Below are 23,097 nucleotides of genomic sequence, written 5' to 3' on the forward strand. Positions count from 1 at the left end.
TTGCTGGCATATTGAGTTCAGCACTTTCACAGCATCATCTTTCAGGATTTGGAATAGCTCAACTGGTTTCCATCACCTCCACTAGCTTTGTTCGTAGTGATGCTTTCTAAGGCCCACTTGACTTCACATTCCAGGATGTCTGGCTCTAGGTGAGTGATCACACCATTGTGATTATCTGGGTCGTGAAGATCTTTTTTGTACAGTTCTTTTGTGTATTCTTGCCATCTCGTCTTAATATCTTCTGCTTCTGTTAGGTCCATACCATTTCTGTCCTTTATCGAGCCCATGCATGCATTGTTTAATACAAATAATCAAATTAATCTGTGGCAAATATAGTTTCATAAGTTTATAATTATAGTCATGCTATGCTGATCCTTTTAATGTAGCATTTATCTTCATAGGTAGTTTCAGTTTTAGTAACTGTAGTCCCTACTTCTTAGGGCTTCCCTGGTGGCTCAGAGGTTAAAGCGTCTGCCTCCAATGCAGGAGACCTGGGTTCGATCCCTGGGTCAGGAAGATCCCCTGGAGAAGGAAATGGCAACCCACTCCAGTATTCTTGCCTGGAGAATCCCATGGACAGAGGAGCTTGGTGGGCTACAGCCCCACTTCTTAGGCATTTAATGTCCTAAATTTCATGAGGTCATATTTTCCAATTACTCATTCAAAATTATATTTAAAATAATAATATAATAATTGATACCCTAGGCTGTAGCTAGTCACTCAATTGTGCCCGACTCTGCAATCCATTGCCTGCCATGCACCTCTGTCCATGGGGATTCTCCAGGCAAGGATACTGGAGACGGTTGCCAAGCCCTCTTCCAGAGGATCTTTGCAACCCAGGGATTGAGCCCAGGTCTCCAGCATTGCAGGTGGATCCTTTAACATCTGAGTCACTTTGCAAGCCCAAGAATACTAGAGTGGGTAGCCTATCCCTTCTGCAGGGGATCTTCCCAATCCAGGAATTGAACCAGGGTCTCCTATATTGCAGGCAGATTCTTTACCATCTGAGCCATCAAGGAAGCCCTACATGTTTAAGAGAATTAGTATGAATAAATGAATGAATGGACATGTCTGTTATGTTGCTAAGTGCTATAATTACATTGTCTCATTTAATTCTCATACTGTTTTGATAAAGTAGACATTATTATCCCTCTTTTCAAATGAAAACACTGAAGCTTAGGGTTAAGTAGCCTGTTACACTACACAAGAATTAGTAGCCAGAGTTATATAAAAAATGTTTTCTTAATGATTGTATAATCATAAATTTACTCTAGCAGAACAAGTAAATACCTTGAAATATAAAACATAGAAGTAATATTGGAAAAAAAGATGTTGTCAGAAACTTGAATTGTGCTTTTGAGTTTAGGATTGATGGAAGATATGAAAAAGAAAAATAAATATAGTTGCTTTTATTCTTTTCAAAAATAAATCACACAGAGCCAGTTGTAGATGCATGACTTTGAATTTGCTTGCTTGATATTTTCCTGGGGAAAAATAAGATTATTGTGAAAACAAGGATTTAATGATAGGTTGACCCTATTTTCAAAAACAATCTTAGAAATTAAATTCTGAATAGTTCTTTTATCCACGACATATCCTGAAATAAAGAATATATCTTTATACTATAGCTGAGGGAAAGTATTTAAGTTACTGAGTTCATGTGCTTCAAGTATATTTTGCTCTGATTTTTAAATCAACATACCCATTAGACTGTATTTCTCAGGTAGAAGATGAAAATAGTACATTTTTTTTGATAGGCATAAATCTCAATACAGGTTTCCCTTGCTATCTGAAAGTACAGCACTCTTACGAAATTTTTGTAAGCCAAAAAGACTTAAAGCAAAGAAGCAATCACCTTAGGAGACATCCTGCTAAAGGGTGCATAAAATAAATTCAGATAAAACACGGATACTCATAGACACAGTTCAAAATATGACGGTTAGTTGCTGCTATGCATAGTTCCCAGGAAAGGAGCTTGGTTGTACCACTATCCTTGCTCCAGATTTGCACTGTCTCTGTTTTTAAATTTAAATTTATTTATTTTTAATTGGTGGGAGAAGGAAATGGCAACCCATTCCAGTGTTCTTGCTTGGAGAATCCCATGGACAAAGGAGCCAGGTGGATAAAAGTCCACGGGTCGCAAAGAGTCGGACACGACTGAGCGGCTACCATCACATGTCTAGTTGGAAGATGATTACTTTATACTATTGTGTTGTTGTCTGCCATATATTAACATGAATCAGCCATAGGCATTGCCTCTTTAATAGCTCACTGCAAAGCAAACCTTGAATGCTATGTTTGAGTTTTGCCTTTTTTCATAAAAGTGAAATTCCTCTTCCTTTATCTTTTGGTTAGCAAAAGTGGTGCTCATGTAAGTCTTTCCTAAAAGTGAAGTGGTCTGAACAAACTTTCAAAAAGTAGGGAATCTCTGTGAATACTAATCACACTTGTCACAAGTACCTGCCATGCATATAATCTGTATTAGTAACAGAGTAAAATACATTTTAGATATAAAATTTAATAGAACCAAAAGCTATTCTGGTAGGCATCTTCTGTTTGTTTGGATTGTTTTTATTTCTCCTGAGATAAAAACAAGAGATTTCCTTCTCCTTCCTCTTATGTATCTGCCTCTATCTGTCAATCACATAATCTTATTCCTCTATTGAAAGAAGAAAAGAAGATACAGGTTAGACAAAGAGAGAAACTAATATCTTAATACAAGTGATTTTGTGTGTGTGTGAGTGAACTGAAATGCAGGGAGATGTGTGACTTCCAAAGTAACCTCCAAGAATGGCTTTCCTTGGAGGACACTGAGGGAGGGTCCTTTTCAGTGACGGGGAGAGAGACACTGAGAATGAAGCCAAATGAAGGAAAGTAGGGTTTATAGACAAAGTCACTTAGAGACAAGGTTCTATTAAAACCTAGAAAATGCATCCAACTATGCTAGAAAGTCTACCTGAAATTTTTATTTTGTTCACTATGTTTAAGCAATAATGAATCAGTGTTCTTTCTCAATGAATCAAATATGTGCTATAAATTGGTAGAAGATAGTGTTAGAAGTATGAGAAAGCATGCAGAGAAAAATATCCTTGGTACCATGTAAGTTAGAATAGATACCTATCTATTTCTATATCATCTATCATTCCAGCCCAAACACTGGCTTAGTGGTCAAGAACTATAGATTTGAAATTACTTTGACTCAAAATTTTTAAAGCATTAATTTAGTATCTTTTGGATTCCGGTATAGCTCTGAATCAGTTTACTACTATTCTTATGATCAATCCATACTACTTATTCTATTCCCTGAATTCCTTCTTAAAATCTTAAAAGAAATCCTTTTTTTTGGTTTTCTGAGATTTTACAATGATATGTCTTGATATAACTCTTTTTATCTCAATAATGTTGGCTACTATTGGGCTTTTTCATTTTTTTCTGGAAAAAAAAAAAAAAAACAACCTTTTTTTTCCTACCATTTATTTACCTTCCTCTCCCTTTTTGAAAGTTCTAATAGATACTAAAATGCCTGGATTGAGCCTCTAAATTTCTCATCTTTTTACTAGTATTTTATTTTTTTCTTATTTTATAAAATTTTATTTTCTGGAATAGTCCCTCAACTTCATTTTTCAAATGTCAATAGGTTTTAAAAATATATTTTTACTATCATATTTATAATTTTAAGATATTTCTATATTTTCTGATTTTTAAAACAAATCATTTTATTATTTCATAAGTATATCTTCTATTGGATCTTTAAAAATATTGATTTTGGTTTCATTATCTTCTTACATTTACACATTTCTCAAGTTCCTTTTTTTTTTTTTTCCCAGTCATCCAGTTCTGTTTCTCCTATGCTTTTCTCAAATGCTTAGTAATTTTTTATGTCTATCCACATTCAAAATGCAAGGAACCTGCACTAGGGTTGAATAATGTCTTCCAAAATTAATATCCACTTGACTTTATTTGAAAATAGCCTTTGCAGATGTAATTAATTAAGTCAAGATGAAGTCCTATTGGATTAGGGTGGGCCCTAAATCCAATGACTGTGTTTTATAAGTAAGGGTAATTCAGACACAGAGATACAGAGGAAAGAAGGTCAGGTGAAGATGGTGGCAGAGATCAGAGGGATAACTCTAAGCCAAAGAAACTAAGGATTGCTGCTGCTGCTGCTGCTGCTGCTGCTAAGTCGCGTCAGTCATGTCCGACTCTGCGACTCCATAGACGGCAGCCCACCAGGCTCCTCTGTCCCTGGGATTCTCCAGGCAAGAACACTGGAGTGGGTTGCCATTTCCTTCTCCAATGCATGAAAGCGAAACGTGAAAGGGAAGTCACTCAGTCGTGTCCAACTCTTAGCGACCCCATGGACTGTAGCCTACCAGGCTCCTCCATCCATGGGATTCTCCAGTTAGGAGTACTGGAATGGGGTGCCATTGCTTTCTCCGAAGGATTGCTAGCAACCACCGAAAGTTAGGACAAGGCAAGTGCTTTCAGAGGGACCATAGCCTTGCATGCATACACCTATATTTTGAATTTCTAGCCTTTAAAATTGAATGAGAATAAATCATTGTTGTTTTTAACCAACCAGTTAGTGTTAATTTGTTCTGGCAGCCGTAGAAAATGATTACAAAACATTTTAATGAGAGTATGATTTGTTATTTTGGGGCTTTCAAGTAGGATAATCAAGTGAGAACAAAACCATTCTGCAGGTCATCTTTCTTGGTCTCATCACTATTCTGCTGGTGTGATGGAGCTCAGAGGGTGTGTGCATGTTATGCACTCATATATATGTGTTTATAGTGGGGGCTTAGGGAAGGGAAATGATTTAATAAATTTAGCTGCTGGGGTTAGCATTCCTAGATGGATTCTCACTTACTCTCCCAGCCCAGAATTCGGTAGAAGAGCAAACCTCTTCCTTCTGTAGTCCCTGGGGTCTGTGGTTCAAACTGTCCAGTTGTATATGTGTGCAGTGGTGTAAGTGGTAAAGGATCTGCTCACCAACACAGGAGACTTAAAAGACTTGGGTTTGGACCCTGAATCAGAAAGATCCCCTGGAGGAGAATACAGCAACCCATTCCAGCATTCTTGCCTGGAGAATCCCATGAACAGAGGAGCCTGAAGGGTTACAGTCCATAGGGTCGCAAAGTGTCAGACACAACAGAAGTAACTTAACACACACACACACACACACACACACACACACTAACCTGATTTAGTGATACTCTGAGTATCTAATTACATACTTTTTCATCGAACTATATCCCCTACCTATCTTCACAATTAATGAGTGCCTCCAATTTTTTAACTTGCTTTGGCTTATCCTTTGCTATTTGTAAGTTTTCAGCTTTCTGTATTTTGCTAATTTATTTTGGCTACAATTCACTTTCTTTTTGCAAAGTTTTTGACACCTATTCTTTAGTAATTCACATCTTTACCCAGAAGTTTATAACTTTTTCATGTACTCATTAAACATTAGTGGGATTTCCGGAAGTACTGGTTAAAAGCTCATGTGTTTAAGCTATCAAATTTAACAAAAGATCTTCAAATATTTATTTTTTTAAGTTTTAACCTTTCTTTTCTTTTTAAATCTATGTGATTACTGAGTTATTCATTTATTATGTTCTATGAGAAAGGCAGGGAAGAGATTTGAAATAAGCTTTCAACATATTTAATATGCCTTAAGCTCAAATTCTAAATTGTTTTCTGGTAATTTTTGCTCAATATATTTAGCATTGATTCATAGGGATCAGATCAGATCAGTCGCTCAGTCGTGTCTGACTCTGCAACTCCATGAAACGCAGCACGCCAGGCCTCTCTGTCCATCACCAACTCCCGGAGTTCACTCAGACTCACGTCCATCGAGTCAGTGATGCCATCCAGCCATCTCATCCTCTGTTGTCCCCTTCTCCTCCTGCCCCAAATCACTCCCAGCATCAGAGTCTTTTATAGGGATAGTTTTTAAATTAAATCCTTCATACTTAAAACATCAAAGTGATACAAGCTTAGTAAAAATCTAAGAATTTTTGAAAATACAAGCTATAATTTCAGATAACAGATACTAAGATATGCTCTACTTAAGAGTGATGGGCTAATACAAAATATATGTAACTATATCTACAATAAAATGTAACATATATAAGATATATGGTTTCAAGTAACATGTAATGTTTAATCAAGGAAATGAAATATAAAAATTATTTTCCTCATTGAATATTTCCTCAGTAATCAAGCTGTAGTCTAGACAGAAACAAATTGAACTAAAGTGGTGGACAAATGTACTGTTAGTAACCTTTCTTGAATTATTCATCATTTTTATTTATCTTCCCAGCATTTAGCCATCTGTCTCCTCAGGTTTATAGCTCTTAAATATGGAAATACTCCAATATATAACTTTAATGATCAAGTATTTCAAGGAACCAAATTGGCATATGGAATACTCAAGTTTTACATGATACTGTGAAAGACACAAATTATAAAAATATCCCAAGACTACTTTCAAATTAACAGAGACACATCATTTCAGGATATTTTTTTGGCATATGATCATAGTAATTGAAGATAGATAAAACCAACTGCAGACCTCAAAAAAACTGTCTCTTTGATCCTTTAAAATATTATTTATCCTTTACTTTCATAACTGAATTTATTTTATGTATGATACACTAAAATATCATTTCACCATGAGAGTAATTCTTCTTTAGAAAAACAAAACCCACATCATAAAATTTGAGATGGAAATGTTCGTGTATAATTCAGTCTCCTAGAAATCTACTCTGAAAAATACTCGTTTCTTGTCAGATATTTATTCCATGCTGGGGATATGGGAGGAAGTGATTAGAAACTGTTCATTAGACAGTAAACTGATGAAAAAACGTCTGCCTTTATCTTATCTCATAATCATTTATGCCTTAGACTTTAGTTCAGTGACATTCATTCAAGGACAAATTTTTGTAACTGTCTGTAGAGGAAGGAAGAGTATTATTTTAATGAAAACTACCTTGGAGTTTTCTGTGCCTACATAATCCCTTGAAGTTAAACAGGATTTATAAAGAAATTTAATAAATTCAGGTTATGTTAATAATTATCACTTAATAATTATTTTAAAATCCTTCAAGTGTGCAGTGTACTTATCCTCTCATTCACCACAGTGAATTGAGTTGTTGAAACAAGTAAAATCTGACACTGACAGATATTTTCCAGATAAAAATATTGTTGTATATTCAGAACTTCCTTTCTTAATTCATTCAGCCCCAAAGACGCATCAGATAAAATGGGTTGGCTCATGATAAAGGTGGACAGAGAAGAAAATTCGGTCCCTCTTAGTGTGGCCTTATTGACCCAGAAAAGATGCCACGGGGAATTTATAAAAAGCCCTTAAAGCACTTCTATCTTTTCACCACTTCACCATTCCTCAAGCTCTACCAGTTTTTCTAATATCGATCACACTAACATATCATTAGTTCATTTCTTTTCAATGTTCACAAAACTCAACATCTCCTTTAAGATGATCTACCGTATTTTGACGATGTGCTTGAGTTGATTCAGGCGTCAGCTAACACCAGTGTTTTGGCTCACCTGCAGCTCCACAGGTGGTACCTGTGTTTTTCTCTCACTCAGGTCAATAACCAGACACCAGCAATGAATCTACACTCTGAAAAATTAATCCACTTATCCTGCTTATTTCTGTTTTAATAGGATCTTAGCTTCTTTGAAACATGACTGGAGGCCTCTTTTGTTCTGGAGATATAGAACCTGCAAGTGAAATTAATGGCATACCTCCTGTATATGGAAGTAATTATGTGATTACTTGAGTATCAGTGAGTTCTTTCATGTTCTCATATTGTACACTGATGCCCATTCCCCAAATCTAGGGGAAAAGGTAGACAAAATTCTTTTTATTTACTTATTTATTTTATTATTTTTTTACTTTACAATATTGTATTGGTTTTGCCATACATTAATAGGCATCCACCACGGGTGTACACATGTTCCCCATCCTTAAGCCCCCTCCCACCTCCCTCCCCATACCATCCCTCTGGGTTATCCCAGTGCACCAGCCCCAAGCTTCCTGTATCCTGCATCAAACCTGGACTGGCGATTCATTTCTTATATGATATTATACATGTTTCAATGCCATTCTCCCAAATCATCCCCCCCCTCCCTCTCCCACAGGGTCCAAAAGACTGTTTTATACATCTGTGTCTCTTTTGCTGTCTCGCATACAGGGTTGTCATTACCATCTTTCTAAATTCCATATATATGCATTAGTATACTGTATTGGTGTTTTTCTTTCTGGCTTACTTCACTCTGTATAATAGGCTCCAGTTTCATCCACCTCATTAGAACTGATTCAAATGTATTCTTTGTAATGGCTGAGTAATACTCCATTGTGTATATGTACCATAGCTTTCTTATCCATTCATCTGCTGATGGACATCTAGGTTGCTTCCATGTCCTGGCTATTATAAACAGTGCTGTGATGAATATTGGGGTACACGTGTCTCTTTCAATTCTGGTTTCCTCGGTGTGTATGCCCAGCAGTGGGATTGCTGGGTCGTATGGCAGTTCTATTTCCAGTCTTTTAAGGAATCTCCACACTGTTTTCCATAGTGGCTGTACTAGTTTGCATTCCCACCAGCAGTGTAAGAGGGTTCCCTTTTCTCCACACCCTCTCCAGCATTTATTGCTTGTAGACTTTTGGATGGCAGACATTCTGACTGGCTTGAAATGGTTTCTTATAGTGGTTTTGATTTGCATTTCTCTGATAATGAATGATGTTGAACATCTTTTCATGTGTTTGTTAGCCATCTGTATGTCTTCTTTGGAGAAATGTCTATTTAGTTCTTTGGCCCATTTTTTGATTGGGTTGTTTAAAGTGACTAAATAAATAGGGTAGTCCAGTTTCCTTGCACAGTCTAGTGATTAAGACTCTGCACTTCCTCTACCAGGGCATGAGTTTGATCCCTGGTTGGGGAACTACAATCCCACATGCCAAAAAGAAAAAGAAGAAGGAGAAACTTAAACCACTTGTTCAAGTCAGTATTAAAGATGGGATTAATGTCTACTGTGGTTGATGGCTTCAAAGGATGGGTTCTGGAGTCAAGTTGCTTGCATTAGAATTTCAACTACCCTACTTGCTAACTCTGCAACTTAGTTATGCTATTGAATTTCATTTATTTCTGCCTTTTTAGTTATAAAATGGAGAAAGCCCCAGAACTGTGAGGATTAAGTGAGATAAAGCAGATAAAGTAAACAGTACATATACTTAGCTCTTGCTCCTCTAGACCTGTGTTTCCGTAATACCAATGTCTATGGATCCTTTGCATCAGAAGTGAAAAAAGACCTTTAAATACACACACACACACACTGAATTCTGATATGCAGCTTCTGATTATTTGCACTCAGTGAAATTCAAGTGTGACTTGTAAATCCATTTTTATATTTATAAGACTGTCCTCCCTCAAAAAGACAAACTTGAATCATAAAAAAATAACCCTCTTAAGGTAAGAGTTAGATCATTCTATATATAATTAGAAAGAAATTGAGGGTACGCTCTTTGTAGCTAAATCAGTTCTCCTTTACCATGGTCTGCAAAGCTCATCCTAATCTGGCCTTAATCAAACTCATTCTCCTCTCACCTTTACTCACAGTGCTCCAGTCTCGGTAGCTAAAGAATATTTGCACAAGCTTTCCCTTCCACCACACCATGCATCTTCCACTGTGACTTTGCCTGCTTAGCCTCTATTTCTCCTGGTGTTAATTCCAATCTAACCTTTTCAGGATTCTGCATGACGGTCTTGTTCATATAACACTTCCTCACAGTATTTGTAACTTTCCATCACAGCACTTCATTGTAATCATTTTGTCTTCATGTATATAATTCTACTATACTCTAATTTTATATAGAAATATTTTACTGTTTGAGTTCACCACTCTATCCTTATTATAGGGTCTGGCTCATAATAGAAGCTCAACAAATTCTATTTTAATGAATGAGTGAAGGCTCAACAAAATATTTTGATAAAATGTTTTCCATATTTAGGTTTTTGTTTTTGGTTTATTTTTTCCTTTTTTTTTTATTGATTTGATGGCTTAAAATAGCAATCATTCAATGTGTCTCAAGGGTCTGTGGATTGACTCGGTTTAGCTAGGGAGTTCTGGTCATCTCACTTAATTCTTTATGTGGTTCCAGACAGATGTTTGCTGGGGCCTCTAATGTAATACTGGGATGGCCAGGCTTCTTTGCCATTTGTACACACTCAGAAACTCTCCTTCTTCATGTCCCCTTTCCACTTGATCTTTCCAGAGGGTAACTAGATTTCTTTGTAGTAGCTCAGGTACTCCAAAAGGTCAAAAGTAGAAGCTTGAAGTCTTTAATATCTAGATTCTTCAGTCTTACCTTCAACTGGTTAATTCAAGCCACAGACCAGGCCAGATTCAGTGTGGGGAAGGACTACACAATTTTTACGTACCAATAGAGGACACATAGGACCCAAACGTTATTGAGCGAGAGGGGATTATATTTCCAAGTCTAAAATGAGATAATGAAGAAAAAGCAAGCAAAACTAACTTAAGTAGGGTATTGCTGTTAGATAGCAGAGTCAGAATTCAACCTCTACTCTTTTTTCACTTCAAAACTTGTATACTTGCTCATGTGACTTTCATGCTCTTCTTCAGAAAGGCAAAATTTCTTTTTTCCTATATTAGGAGTATTTTCCTTAAGCTTTAATATATAATTCAAATGTAAAAGCACTAACATATTTCAGCCAAGTCTATTAGTTTCATATATACAGACAAAATAGAATTTTATATTCATATGCATTTAATGAATGTAAGAGTAAATTATAAGCAAACTGAGAAACTGAGATCTCAACTTATCTCCAAAGTCATCAATTGGCATTTTTAACTGAATGTTGAGGACCTTGAAGTGAGATTGAGTGTGATTTTTGAATGATAGTTGCCACATGCTTTTGGGAGACCTTTAAAGAGTACACACAAGTAATTAGAATTGTGGAAATGTTTGATCTATTTGATCTTTTTCTTGTGGATTAAGGCCTAATATGTATTTTATACATACATAAATTCTAGTTTAGGTTCTTGAAAATGTGTCTAACCTAGTATGCCTAGTCACTCAGTCATATCTGATTCTTTGCAACTCTGTGGACTATAGCCTGCCAGGCTCCTCTGTCCATGGGATTTTTTAGGTAAGAATATTGGAGTGAGTTGCCATTTCCTCCTCCAGTCGATCTTGCTGACCCAGGGATTGAATCAATGTCTCCTGTGATTCCTGCATGGCAGGTGGATTTTTCAGCTACTGAGCCATCAGGGGAAGCCCCCGCCCCCTATCTAGTATAATAGTATATAATCCGATCATACAGCTGCTAGGGGACTTTAATATTCTTCTCATCTGTTCGCTGATGTTTTAGGATTGTCACATCTGAAATTTTAATCTCGAAATAAGGAACTGTGTATTGCAACACAAGCACCACAGGATACCAAACGTGAGGAGGTTATGTTGGATACTTGGTCTAAATCAGAATAACGGTTCCATTTCCTAATTCCTGTTCACTTAGAACTGCTTTGCTTTCCTAATTCCTGTTCACATAGAATTGCTCTGCTTATTGTTTCTGATTCATGAAGTATTGTGATTCCAGGAAGGCAAACCCTTACTTTAAAATGTATATGACAGAAAATGCTTTCAATGGACAAATTATAGCTTACTTTTGTGCATTTTTTACATCAGAGGTTGATACTCAATTAAGAGTTACAAAGTCACTTAGCTGAGTTTTCTCTCTGCCTGGGAGAATGCCTGAAATATGCCCTTCTCAGTGGTGAGCCACTCAATGAACCGGATTTGCATTTTCATTTCCCCTCGCCCCCAACAGCATTTTCAACATTGCCAAACTGTGTCAATCTGACAAATGTAAAATGCTGTATCATTATTTAAATTCACCCTTCATGCATAATGGCAAGATTGTCACTTTTATTTTTGGTCATTCCTGTTTCCTCTTCTGTGAATCGCCTATTTATATATTTGCAATGTCTGAAATGGTCTTGTGGCTGTTTTTCTTACTGATTTGTGGAATGAATTTTGAGTCCATTGCCCTTCATAAATGTATTACAAATATCTTCTGCCAATCTATGACTCCTTTTACCTTTTTCTGTTGCCCTTTTTTTTTTTTTTTTTCTTTTGTAGCTTAATATTGTTACTGGTGTGCTTTTGCTATAGTTTTAATTTGAGATAAAATTAATTTTTTTGTGTGATTAAAGCATTTTACCTTTTTTGAAGAAATGTTTCCAAAATGCTTTTTACATTTAGGTCATTAACATATAGAATTTGTCTTTCTTTATGAGACAGAGCAGTAACTTTATTGTACTTTCAGGGAGATAGCTAATTATTTCAACATGATTTACTAACCTCTTCCTGAGTGATTTGTATGTATCAATGGCTTATATTCACATGTAAGTGCTTCTGTTCTTGCCGTTTTCTTCCATTGGCCTACTTGATTAATCTTACATGAAAAGCACCCTCTTTTAAGGAAAAAAAAAGCACCCTCTATACAACTATTATATGTTTTGGTGTTTAAGTCATGTATCAGTGTCTTCCCTGGTGGCTCAGTAGTTAAAGAGACTGCCTGCAATGCAGAAGACCTGGGATTCAATCCTTGGATCAGGAAGATACCCAGGAGAAGGTAATGGCAACCCACTCCAGTGTTCTTGCCTGAAGAATTCCATGGACAGAGGAGCCTGGCAGGCTACAGTCCATGGTGTCCCAAAGAGTTGGACACAACTGAGTGACTAGCACGTTCAAGTCATGTATAAAGATATATAATATTTAAAATTGCCTAACCTCTCCTATGGACTTCCCTGGTGGCTCAGACGGTAAAGCGTCTGTCTACAATGCGGGAGACCCAGGTTCAATCCCTGGGTCGGGAAGATCCCGTGGGGAAGGAAACCTCTCATATACCTTCTCTGTGCCTGTCAAAACCAGCTTTTTAAGTTACATAAGCATGAGAGAAGGCAATGGCAATCCACTCCAGTACTCTTGCCTGGAAAATCCCATGGATGGAGGAGCCTGGTAGGCTGCAGTCCATGGGGTCGCTAAGAGTTGGACACGACTGAGAGACTTCACTTTCCGTTTTCACTTTCATGCATTGGAGAAGGAAATGGCAACCCCAGTGTTCTTGCCTTAAGAATCCCAAGGACGGGGGAGCCTGGTGGTCTGCCGTCTATGGGGTCGCACAGAGTCGGACACGACTGAAGCGACTTAACAGCAGCAGCAGCAGCATACATAAGCATATATATTCTCTATTATTATTTTAACTTCAATTATAATAAGTTGCTTTTAAAAGGATTTTTAAACAAATTAACTCATCACACCCATTAAAATGGTATATCTCTACATTGTTTCTCTTTTATTCCACTGAGTTTTATAATATTTATAAATGTCTTATAATAATTTGTTATATTTAGTCCTGCTGCTGCGGCTACTGCTAAGTCGCTTCAGTCGTGTCCGACTCTGCAACCCCATAGACGGCAGCCCACCAGGCTCCCCTGTCCCTGGGATTCTCCAGGCAAGAACACTGGAGTGGGTTGCCATTTCCTTCTCCAATGCATGAAAGTGAAATGTGAAAGGGAAGTCACTCAGTCCTGTCCGACCCTCAGCGACCCCATGGACCGCAGCTTTTCAGGCTCCTCCGTCCATGGGATTTTCCAGGCAAGAGTACTGGAGTGGGGTGCCATTGCCTTCTCTGATATGTATTCTTGGCACTGTATATATTTGCTACCATGGTGAGTAATTGAGCTTTTCTTGTAAATTAAAATTTTCTGAAGATTTTCTTGAAATATTTTATCACAATAGCAGTTTTATTTTTCAAAATCTTGTTTTAAAAATTCGATTATTTTCTTATTGCATGAGTAGGAACTCCAATCCAATACTGAATAAAAGGGTAGATGATACTAAAGGGTAACATTTATTGAGAGTTTATTATGTCCTAGGATTCATCTAAAGTACATTTAGTAACATATTCAAAACTCACAATACTCTAGACAAGGTAGGTAATTATTTAAATTTTACAAATGATGAAAATGAAGTAAAAAAAAAAAATCAGTAACTGTTGAATGTTTTAAATGATAGAGCTAGGATACTTCCTGGTTGCCTTTTCTAGCCTGTTTAGCCCCCCAGTGGCTCAGAAGGTAATGAATTGACCTGCAATGCAGGAGACCCCTGTTCCATCCCTGAGTCAGGATGATCCTCTGGAGAAGGGAATGGTTACCCACACCAGCATTTTTGCCTGGAGAATGCCATGGACAGAGGAGCCTGGCGGGCTATACAGTCCATGGGATTGCAAAGAGTCAGACACAACTGAGAGACTAACACACCTACACACATGCCCACCAATTGCAACCCTAGTAGAAATAACAATGGTTGTCTAGCTTGTATGTATCTGATTTTACAGGGATTTCATCTAATTATTTGAACTAATATTTTAGCTTGTTTTTAGTAGTACTTTTAAAAATAGCTCACCTTTCTAGAAGCTCATGCTTCTAGATCTGACTTCTTCTTGATGTATTTTAAATACCAAGGCATTGTTCAACCCAAAGTAGATGTTCAAGAAACATCTGTGGACTATTGAATAAATATAGACTTTCATACTGTAAGTGCTAAAAAAAAAAAAATCACCTATTGTCCATTCCTAGAGATGATGATGTGAACTTGAACAGATTACACAATATCTTGCTATTCAGTTAGTTTTGAACCTTAACTCCTTATTCAGTTAAGGTTCAAAACTAAGCCTTTATTCTGTTTATAACTAAAGTTCACATTCCTACCCACAGGCATCAAATTTATCATTATAGGAATTGGACACAAGAAGAGTTTGGGGAAAACATGTGGATAATTAAAACTAGTTTTCCTTAATCTGACAAAGAACATTCCTAAATATAAATTATCTAGTGCAGCTTACAAATGTGAATTTAAAAGCTGAGAACAGCCCAAAAAGAGAATTGGCTATATTTTTACAGTGGTGTATTTAAAAAGAGTATTATCATTTCATGTTTGGAGATTTTTTTTTAATTAGTTTAAGCTATGGATGTGAGAGTTGGACTATAAAGAAAGCTGAGCACCGAAGAATTGATGCTTTTGAACTGCGGTGTTGGAGAAGACTCTTGAGAGTCCCTTGGACTTCAGGAAGATTCAACCAGTCCATCCTAAAAAAAATCAGCCCTGAATATTCATTGGAAGGACTGATGCTGAAGCTGGAACTCCAATACTTTGGCCACCTGTTGTGAAGAACTGACTCATTTGAAAAGACCCTGATGCTGGGAAAGACTGAAGACGGGAGGAGAAGGGGACGCCAGAGGATGAGGTGTTTGAATGGCATCACTGACTCAATGGACATGAGTTTTGTAAACTCTGGGAGTTGGTGATGGACAGGGAGGCCTGGTGTGCTGCAAAGAGTCACAGGGTTGCAAAGAGTCAGACACGACTGAGCAACTGAACTGAACTGAACTGATGGACTATTCAATTACTTCTGAGCTCTCTCTCAAATTATTATTATGTCTGTTTTTATTTCAGTTGTATTCAAACACTGTTTTGCAAAAGAAAGGATAGGAAAGAAGATTTATGAGGCAGAAGTCTTAGAATTTTGTAACCATTCCAAGTTATGCAGATTGTGAGTTGGTGGAAAAAAGGGACTCTTATCTGATCCTATCAGCCATACAGATATAAAATGTTGAAATCTCCCCCACCCAATATGTGAAAGAAATATAAATTTGTTTCCTAAAAAGATTACATAGAAAACCATGTATATGTTGATTACTGAAATTATACATGAGTTCTGCCCCTCTATCTGAATACCAGACACATATATCCAGTGTCCTATTTAACATGTCCTCTTGGACTGCTTTTTTAAGTTTAAGATGTGCAAAACATAAATTCATGTTTCTCAATACTAATTACGTCCCCTGTCTTCCTCCAAGCTTAGACAATGGCAGCTACATTTAATTCTGCTCAGCCTCAAAATTATAGGAGTGAGTTTTGCCTTCTCTCTTCTTCCTGCCCCTTACCAGCCAGCCCTTTTGTTCTGGTCTTAAATGTGCATCTAAGTACTTCTCATTCCACAAATGTTTCACGCTTTCTCTTTACATGCTGTATTTTTCTACAGAGCATGTGACTTCATATAATGTATTTGTTTCTTGTCTGACTTTCCCACTATAAGCTATAGGAGGGAAGGGATTTGATTTTTATTCAGTGTACATTTTAGAGCATCTAAACTGTGTCTGGTGCATAGTAGACATTCAATAAATATTGATGGAACAAAAAACTGAGGGATTATGGTGAAAAAAAAAAACTGTTTTATTTGAAGACTCAGAAAAAGGTAAACAATTTTAAGAAATTTTGTTCTCAGCATTCTTTTGCCTGAACTCTAAAATATTCACTAAAAATGACCTATGATTTCAATATAGATTCCTCCAAATATGTAGTATAAAAAATGGTAAGTATAGCCATGGTTCTTTTTTTTAATTTCTAGGAAGAGTAGCCAAAGTAAAAAAAAAAAAAAAAAAAAGATTGAGAAAGGATTTTTTTTTAGGAAATATTTTTAACATTTTGAAGTTTATATGAAACTTTAGGTGTATATATTCCTCAGTGGAGAACTTGTAAAAATTTATTAAACCAGTGTGTTTTCTTAAATTTACTTGTGTTTTATATTATTAAGTTGATCAACAATGACTATTTAATGATAGTATAAAAATAAATGTGAAGTCAAAATAGTGACATTATTTTTACAAAACCTATAATAGAGAAGGTCAAGTCAAAGAGACTTCTGTTGTATTTATAATTTTTATTTATGATCAGTCATTGCTGTTCTTTAAGTTGTTTTTCATGATTTGGTAAACTAAGCACCACTTATTTATTACACAATGCACTGATGATCTTAAAAACGTCATGGGAATGATAACACTTACAAATTTCACCTTTAAAAATTGTGTCAACAGTTTCTCAAACTCTTGTTGAATTTTCATTTATACCCGTTACCAAAATGCTTATTGTTTGTTTTTTAACAATAGATCATTTACAACAGAATGCTTCATTTATTTATGATAATTTATCAAGGGAGAAGTAATGAAAATGCTTGTGAATGCTTTCTTGGTTGGCCAAATGGTTTGACCTGTATATGGTGACAAGAGTTTCTATAAATAAACATTATTATACCTTATATTATTCTGAAAGAAATTTACAAGGAATATGATCATTAAAGACTTATTATTAAGGACTTCAAACATTAGTGAAACAAGGACCTTATTCAATTCAGTGAGGCATTTAAAGTTTTCACTGAACAAAATATATAATATATAGCCTCTTTTGTTAGCCATCTGTATGTCTTCTTTGGAGAAATGTCTATTTAGTTCTTTGGCCCATTTTTTGATTGGGTCATTTATTTTTCTGGAGTTGAGCTGTAGGAGTTGCTTGTATATTCTCGAGATTAGTTGTTTGTCAGTTGCTTCATTTGCTATTATCTTCTCCCATTCTGAAGGCTGTCTTTTCACCTTGCTAATAGTTTCCTTTGATGTGCAGAAGCTTTTAAGGTTAATTAGGTCCCATTTGTTTATTTTTGCTTTTATTTCCAATATTCTGGGAGGTGGGTCATAGAGGATCCTGCTGTGATGTATGTCAGAGAGTGTTTTGCCTATGTTCTCCTCTAGGAGTTTTATAGTTTCTGGTCTTACGTTTAGATCTTTAATCCATTTTGAGTTTATTTTTGTGTATGGTGTTAGAAAGTGTTCTAGTTTCATTCTTTTACAAGTGGTTGACCAGAGTTCCCAGCACCACTTCTTAAAGAGATTGTCTTTAATCCATTGTATATTCTTGCCTCCTTTGTCGAAGATAAGGTGTCCATATGTGCGTGGATTTATCTCTGGGCATGAAAAGATGCTCAGCATCACTCATTATCAGAGAAATGCAAATCAAAACCACTATGAGGTACCATTTCACGCCAGTCAGAATGGCTGCAATCCAAAAGTCTACAAGTAATAAATGCTGGAGAGGGTGTGGAGAAAAGGGAACCCTCTTACACTGTTGGTGGGAATGCAAACTAGTACAGCCACTATGGAGAACAGTGTGGAGATTCCTTAAAAAACTGGAAATAGACATGCCTTATGATCCAGCAATCCCACTGCTGGGCATACACACTGAAAAAACCAGAATTGAAAGAGACACGAGTACCCCAATGTTCATTGCAGCACTGTTTATAATAGCCAGGACATGGAAGCAACCTAGATGTCCATCAGCAGATGAATGGATAAGAAAGCTGTGGTACATATACACAATGGAATATTATTCAGCCATTAAAAAGAATACATTTGAATCAGTTCTAATGAGGTGGATGAAACTGGAGCCTATTATACAGAGTGAAGTAAGCCAGAAAGAAAAACACCAATACAGTATACTAACGCATATATATGGAATTTAGAAAGATGGTAACAATAACCCTGTGTACGAGACAGCAAAAGAGACACTGATGTATAGAACAGTCTTATGGACTCTGTGGGAGAGGGAGAGGGTGGGAAGATTTGGGAGAATGGCATTGAAACATGTAAAATATCATGTATGAAATGAGTTGCCAGTCCAGGTTCGATGCACGATACTGGATGCTTGGGGCTGGTGCACTGGGACGACCCAGAGGGATGGAATGGGGAGGGAGGAGGGAGGAGGGTTCAGGATGGGGAACACATGTAAACCTGTGGCGGATTCATTTTGATATTTGGCAAATCTAATACAGTTATGTAAAGTTTAAAAATAAAATAAAATTTAAAAAAAAAAAAAAAAAAAATATATAGCCTCTCCCTAATTTGGCAGGTAGATATGTGTCATTAAATAAAAATGAAAAATAAGAGCAATTTTTGAATTTAACATAGATGTAATATGTAGGATGTCTGGGCAAAACTAAATTACTTAATGTAGTAAGGGAACTATTTAATTTCAAGATTATTTTTGTTGTTTCCTTAATGTTGTTTTAAATTCTTATTTTACATGATTTCCAGTACTTTCTTGACTTCTTCCATTCATTTCTCCCTAATAGCTTTTCTATTCTTTAATGTAAAAAGTAACATCTGTGGGATTCTTATAGTTTAGGATTCTAGAGATAAATGAATTTTATTGACTAGAACAAAAATTAAGGTATATTTTTAATGACTAACTTATAGCATATCCAGGTAGAAACAAATCAAATTAATCAAAATTCACTGGTAGACCTGCTGCTTTCTTTCAGATGAGACAATACCATGGGAATAGTGGGATCTTGATGGTGTTTAACCTACCTGCTCACCCAGAACCACATCCACCTAAGTGTCTGCTAAGTCTATCTGGAGACTAGAGTGTCCTACCTGTGCTTATAAGCAAGCTGGATTCTGGGGTTTCTACTGCTATTGCACTTTCCTTGCTGGGCTACTTCATCTTTGGATGCATCAGATTGTACTGCAGGTTAATTGAGCAGTCCCCACTGTTCACTCAGGCTCACCATCTCCCCAAGGCTCCATGTCAGCTTTGCCTGGCACCTCCACCACCAAATCAAGATGGTTCCTTGCAGAAGTGGGGCATGCATGCTTGCCTTTTAGAAAACTCCAAGTTTTTATAGGCTGAGTATAAAAGCAAGCATTCATCCACATGCCACTTTGGAGCTGAGTGACTCGAGTGAAATTATGTAAGTTTCTATATATGTAAAATGGGATAGTAAATGTTTCTTTAGGGTTTTTGGAATATCTAATGAGATTATTTATGCTGCTAAGCAAACTGACAACAAAGGTTATTTTTATAAGTTATATTCAGCACACTTGCTGAGGTAGAAAATATCTAAAGAGGAAGCTAGCTTTGAAATATCCTTTATTTATAGCAATACAAATTTTATCCAATTTTAGCCAGCTTATCTGATGTGGGCAAAAAAGGTTTGATATGGTCATGGATGGACAAATTCACTTAAAAACTTCAGATAAAATATTAGAGTAATATAAATGCAGAAGTATGTCTTATATTCAAAGCTGTTTGGGTATGACAGAACAAATAAAATTCAGAGATTATAAATGAATTAACATGCTAAATGATATAGGCTTGGTAGAGAGAAGTAAACAATTTAGGAGAATATTAAGATAAACATACAGATAAAAACAGTTATAGTTTATTCATGGGAATAATTACTGTAGTACTTTGCTTACTCCCCAAAACATGAAATTAAAAACACAATATTTCTCCAGGCAGTTTTATAAACATTGATTGACAATAGAAGCTATTAATTCCAGTTTTGGAGAAAAGCCAATATGTGATTAAAGGCATTAAAAGTGTCAAGCAAATAAAATTTACTCAGTTGTAAACTTTGATGTATGTATTTAAATGGCTTAGTACAGGGACATCTTGCAGATTTCACCAGACATTATTCAATTCCAATTTTACTGTGGTAAAAACAAAGTTGTTGAACCTACCAAGAAACTCTTAAACACTTTATAGGAGCATATGAATTTGTTACTACAAAGCACACTCACCATAAGAGTTTTAAAAATACAATTCACTTCAATTATCTCATTTATTCATAATCAAACAAGTATTTGCTGAGCACCAGTCCCAACTAATTCACTCTAGCATACATCACTGGAGACCACTGGATGCTACTCACAAGCTAAACAGAGATGAATACAAAATCATCAGTTTCTACTCATAGAGGAACAAACATGTGTACAACAAACCAAAATGACAAATAAATTATATTCATTATGGTCAAAGGGCTATGGAAGAACAAAGAGGGAGTGATTCATTCCATAGTGTAGTGTGGCTGGAAGAATCTAGTATTTATAGAGTCAGACATCTAAATTTGAATCATGGATCAATAATTACCAGTTATTTTCCTGATCCAGAATCCATTTATATTTTTTCCAAGTAATCACACCCTGACTTTCTTTTAGGAAACAATCCCCTTTTAACTCTTCATCCATGATTTCAAGTTGGACTGATCACCTACTTCCATCCTCAGCTGTGTGAAACAGAGAAGGACCCTATCATCCTTGCCACCCCATGGCCTCTGCTTGCCTTTTATCTGTGGAAAAACTTTAGCCAAAGAATAAGTTTAATCAGAGAAAGATGTGCGAATGTACAAAAACAAAGCAAAACAGTCAAAGGTGACCAAATGATGATAGTGCAATCACGAAGCAAAGTCAAGGATGTTTAGTTCCTCCTCAAAGGCTACAGATGTATTCTGAGCCATATCCTGTGAGCTGTCTTATAGATAACTGAAACCCCACCATCTGGAAAAGATAACTCCATGATGATCAGAATGTAGCCACGACATGCTACTGCTACTGCTGCTAAGTCGCTTCAGTCGTGTCCAGACTCTGTGCGACCCCATAGACGGCAGCCCACCAGGCTCCCCCGTCCCTGGGATTCTCCAGGCAAGAACACTGGAGTAGTTGCCATTTCCTTCTCCAATGCATGAAAGTGAAATGTGAAAGTGAAGTTGCTCAGTTGTGTCTGACTCTTAGCGACCCCATGGACTGCAGCCTACCAGGCTCCTCCATCCATGGGATTTTCCAGGCAAGAATACTGGAGTGGGGTGCCATAGCCATGACATAAGCTGCCACAATTCTGAGAATTGGCCTCAAAGATGGAAACTAACTGACTCTGAAACTGAAGATTAACTGTACCTAAAGCAACAAAGATGATGCTGATCAGACCACCAAGGACCGATCTGAAGATGACTATCAGAGCTGACCATCCTGTTTCTGCATGTAGCCCCCCAGTCTATGTAAAACCTCTTTCCCCCTCACTGTCGTGGGCAGGGAACCAGCTTTTGGACAGACTTCCTCCCCCAGCCCAGTTGCTGGCAACCAAAATAAAGCAACTTTCCTTTCCACCAACCTGGCCTCTTTAATGGCTTTTCGACCCTGAGCAGCCAGATCCCGTGGACAATACAAGACCCAAGCCTGGCCAGCCTTCTCAATCTTCCTAATCAAAAGAACCACAAAGCCTCCTCTCATAGGGAACAATTGTTAACAATTTGCCATACTTGCTTAATTCTTGCTAAGATAGTTTTAAATAGATTAAGTGTACCATTACATTTTATTCCTAAAGATATTAGTATATATCTCTATAAAGCTAGGTTGTTTTATTTCTAATACAAAATCTCTCAGCCATTACTATACATAAAAATTGGCAAAAATTACCTAAGAGCATATAGGTATATTCAAATTTTCTAAATTTCCCACTATTGGATTATTTAGATCAAGATTCAGTCAAAAACCACATAGCTTGCTTTTGGATACTCTGTCTCTAAAACAGAATAATTCCACCTCCCCCAAATTTTGTTTTTTCTATGACATCAATTTATTGAGGCTTGCTTAGTTATCTTGTAGAATATTTTCTCTTCTGATTTCATCTGAACAAATTTGATATGTACTGATTTTTGTCATTTAACTTCTATCTCTTATCTTTTGAATGTTATACACAATTAGATAAAAATGTATTTAACACAAGTTAAATGTATTTGGAAGAAAACTTCACAGGTGATACTTTATAACAATGACTCATGTTTCTCCCACTACCCCCTCCCCACTGTTGGTAATTGTTAACAGAGTTACCTCTCTCCAAGTTGGAGCCACATTTTCCTGCTTGTGAGCCACAAGCTATCTGTGTGATGAAAATCTGGTTTTATGAGAAAGTCCAGGTCCAATCAACCTTTCATCTACTGATTTTAGTACCGAAGCCGCTCCGTCCTGGAGTCAATCGTTTCCTTAGTGTTGCAAACTCCCAGTTGTTAGCCGCAGCAGCATTCCTTCCATAATTACTAGTTGGTGAGTGAGTGAAAGTCGCTCAGTCCTGTCGGACTCTTTGCGACCTCATGGACTATACAGTCTACGGAATTCTCCAGGCCAGAATACTGTAGGTAGCCTTTCCCTTCTCCAGGGGATCTTCCCAACCCAGGGATTGAACCCAGGTCTCCCTCATTGCGGCAGATTCTTCACCAGCTGAGCCACAAGAGAAGATAGTCAGTATCCTTCTACAAATAAGTGTCTTTCTTTGTCAACTGGGGCCTTTTTTATTATTGAATATGATTCGCGTTG

At 36.7% G+C, this 23,097-nt stretch overlaps 1 non-coding gene across 1 annotated transcript; it reads left to right on the forward strand.

Annotated features, from left to right (window-relative positions):
* Nucleotides 1-444: 444 nt before the first annotated feature.
* On the forward strand, nucleotides 445-517 carry TRNAW-CCA. The gene has a single exon. It is a non-coding gene; the product is annotated as a tRNA-Trp (tRNA).
* The last annotated feature ends 22,580 nt before the right edge of the window (nucleotides 518-23,097 follow it).

This window comes from Bubalus bubalis, chromosome 15 (genome assembly GCF_019923935.1).
Source record: "Bubalus bubalis isolate 160015118507 breed Murrah chromosome 15, NDDB_SH_1, whole genome shotgun sequence".
Classification (NCBI taxonomy): domain Eukaryota; kingdom Metazoa; phylum Chordata; class Mammalia; order Artiodactyla; family Bovidae; genus Bubalus; species Bubalus bubalis.